The sequence below is a fragment of the Rhinolophus ferrumequinum genome, chromosome 6 (assembly GCF_004115265.2).
Source record: "Rhinolophus ferrumequinum isolate MPI-CBG mRhiFer1 chromosome 6, mRhiFer1_v1.p, whole genome shotgun sequence".
Taxonomy (NCBI): Eukaryota; Metazoa; Chordata; class Mammalia; order Chiroptera; family Rhinolophidae; genus Rhinolophus; species Rhinolophus ferrumequinum.
In genome coordinates, this window is record NC_046289.1 from 99,686,200 (window position 1) to 99,689,974 (window position 3,775).

Below are 3,775 nucleotides of genomic sequence, written 5' to 3' on the forward strand. Positions count from 1 at the left end.
TGAAGCCAGTGGAATTAGTGTCATGCATTCACTGCAGATTGATACACAGTTTCTCCATCTGCGAAATGCGGGTGCTGGCCGAGGGTTCCCCTCCCCGTCCCTTCCCCGTCGTGGCCCGCTATTCCAGTTCTGACTTGTGTCTTGGGGAGGAAGGCTGCAGGGGCCCAGCACGGTTCACTCACACCTCCACCTTCTGCTGCCTGTGGCCACACCCCCACAAGCCATTCTCACATGCAGCTCAGCCAAGGTCCAATAATTGAATTCACAGTCCCCAGTACCACCTACTGTGCACCAGGGACTCAGGAGTGAATGAGACCCTATCTGTGCTGTTTGATTGCTAATAATAATAATAATAACAGTCAGCCGATTACCATCTTTTATTGTAGCACCAGCTTTGTGTCTGACGTAGAAACACACACACGCACTTTGTTTAATCCTGACCACAGCCTTGAAGACACACATCCCTTTCCCATTTTACAGATGCAGGAACTGAACCTGGATATGGTCTAGGACTTGCCCAAGATCACCAAAGGAGTAAGAGGGGCCTGCCTTAGACTCAAAACACTCTATGCTTTCCATTTCTATGAGGAAGCCAATTAAAGAGTGTGCTAGAGGGACGCCCACTGTTCCTTAACCAGGCAGGTTTTCTCAATCAGCTATAAAGTGGTTTGTGGCTGATGCACCCACGCACACCTCACGCTAAGGTCCAGGGCGCTTCCTGTCTGGGTATTTCCGTGTTTGTGGGAATGCTGGTCCGGAACAGCGAGGCCTCCTTCCCTCATCAGTCAGCTGGAGCAAGGGCTGGGCCTGGGCTCCACAGCAGGTCATTATCGGACAGAGCTCAGGGGAACTAGAGTGGGGTCCTCTCATCCTTCGCACACACTTTTCAGCCCTCCTCCCTGGTCACACGCCCCCTCCAGCATCTGGCCCAGAGCATCTGGCCACTTCTGAGAAATTAAACCCATCCCAGCGTGGTGTGAGAAGTGCCCCTTCCAAATTCTCTTTATCAGGAGGCAGATGCCTGGAGCACCCTGGTCATTCCCCTCAAGGGGACAAACAACCATTCTTGATAAGTGGAAATATTTTTTAAGCCAAGAAGCAACTGTTCTAAATTTGCTAAAACTGGGTCAATCTTTGGCTTCAACCCCAAGGATAAACATCAGTATGGAGAAGACATTTACAGCTGTGGGTGCTCTATAGACAAGAACATAATGGGGATTATATGGTGGGCAGGGAATTGGGTGTTTCAAGATGTCATCTTTCACTTGTTTAGAGGCAAAAGACACATTTTTAGACAGTATTTTCAAAAAAAGAAAAGTGGGGTGGTCGGTTAGCTCAGTTGGTTAGAGCATGGTGTTGATAACACCAAGGTTGCTGGTTCGATCCCCGCATGGGCCACTATGAGCTGCACCCTCCTTAAAAAAAAAAAAGAGAGAGAGAGAGAAAGAAAAGTGGCACCGTGCAAATATATAATGAAAACCATACCGATGATGGATGATAAGTGTCCCATATAAGGATGTCTTTTGTGGTCTGTTTGACAAGTTTTTGCCAAGCTGCAATGCAGTGAATGCTTCCCCTAGAGTGGAGGAGAATTCCCCTGCGGAGGGGGTGTAAGTCTCTGGCCTTTCCTGCCCCCAGGACCCCCAGGCATCTCTGATGTCAGGACTGAATTTCCTCAGGAGGATGTGGGGGCCCATTCTTCTCTGGCTTGGATGACACATTCAGTCAGGGCCACTTCCTGGGTCTGAGACCAGAGCAGCCCACAGGGCCCTAGCCTCAGAGGGGCCCAACCCTGGCTGAAAGCACTGTGATGAAGCAGAAGTTTACCTCTGGATTTGGGTCTTGGCAGTGAAGTCCAGTGCAGCCTGTGCCGGAGGCTTGGAGCCTCCTGCTCCCGGCGTGGTCCTGCCGCCTGCCGTCTCTCTGCCTCCCTGGAACAAGTTCTTGGCTTCCAGCTGGCCTCCTCCTCCTCCTGACCCCAACCAATGGCCACCTTCCCTTGACAGGCAGGAATATGGTGCTGTCAGTGAGCACCCGTGACAGGGTAAGCGTCCCTCCCACTCTCATCCGGGTGCCGAGCATATCCTGGCTTGTGGGTAGGGTCTGCCTGCCTGTCGGAAAGGAAGCTGCCAGACTTGGCTTCCTGGGGCATCTCTCTGGTGGCCGGCAGGAGGGGCCACCTGGTAGTCAGTGGACCCCACATGTGCATGCCAAGTCTTGGGGCTTGCCCACCCACGCCCCCACCTGTCAAGGTTTGCACTTGCCCTGTGTGTAGGCTCCAGCTGGGAGGAACACGACATTAAATAAATAAAAAGAGCATTATGATGGCTTGACAGAGAAATCGCAGAAAAAAGGAAAAACTGGCTTTGAACAAGGGACCCTGCAATTTCATTTTGCATGGGGCCTGGCAAATTCTGTAGCCAATCGTGTCTGCTGTATTGTGCTGGAGCTAGCTCAGCAGCTCCCGATTCCGCACTTAGCACATCACGTTAGAAGCTTGAAAGGGCCATGGTGATAATATTAACAACACGGAAATCAGGCAAATACTGCCAAACAGGACTTTTTTTTTTAGAGCTGGTTGTTAAACATTTACCAGCACACTATTGTACAGAGCACTCAATAATGCTAGAAGGTTCTTACTCTTTTTATTTTTATTGGTTAAACTAGGCAGGCCCAAACTTCTAGGGGAAAAGTGTAGAGCCCTGGAAGGAACGCTAGGGAAGAAAACAGTTGCTAAGTTCCAGAAACTGACCCAAACCATGTGAGCACCATTTCAGGGATGAGGAAACTAGCTCAGAGAGGTAATGGGACTCACCCAACACCACACAGCAAGACAGCTGCTGAGCTCACATTGGGACCCAATGTCCTAGCTCTTAGGAGAGGCTCCTAGGAGCCACATGTCCCTTGGCCCTGCACAATGCCTAGCCCTGGGTCCTGAACTTCAGGAATACACTGGGATGAGGGCATCCTGGAGGAGTAGGCAGGACACAAGCTGGGAGAAGGACCCAGAAGTTCTGACCCTGCACTTCTGTCCTCTTCCAGGATCTTTACAGCCTAAGGAAGAAGACTGGAAGAATGGGCAGCAGGACAGAACACCCCAGCAGCCCCTGACTAAATCAGAGGCACAAATATTGCTTAGCCCAGCGGCATCCCAGACCTGCTGCCAGGGTTGGGGAGAGCAAGTGCCTGGGGCCTCTCCTTCTGGGGCCAGGGTATCCAGGGGAGGGAGACGCCTCTCAGAAAGGTCTTCTCTGACACCATTCTCTTTGTCACATTTGTATATGAGCCCCTCACACAGTCAGGTAGGAAGCACCTTCTTAGCTGCGAGCAAAACAGGGAGCTGACTCCATTTTAGAGAGGAGGAAACTGAGGCCCACAGAGGAAAGAGAACATGCCCACGGGCTTGGAAATGGAGAGCCTGAATGGAGGCAGGACCAACAGTCTCACCTGCCCCTGACCTGCCACCTGTACTCACGTCCTTCCCTTGACCCTCCTGGCCTCACCTGACCCCCCAGACCCTCTTCTTTGGCCAGACCTCCCATGTGCTTGTTCTTATAGCTCCCCCAGGCTTTTCTCTCTCCAGGGAAACCTCCCCTCTTTTCTTACCTTCCAGCTCAGGGAGCCCTTCCCACACCACACGCTCTCCAAATCTATACCCTCCTGCCTTGGCTTGTGTCAAAATAGCAGACTCACACACGTTTGTGTCTTTCCACAACGTTAGACTTTATTAGAATAAAGCCATGGATCTAGTCCTGCTGACTCGGTTTCCCATGGG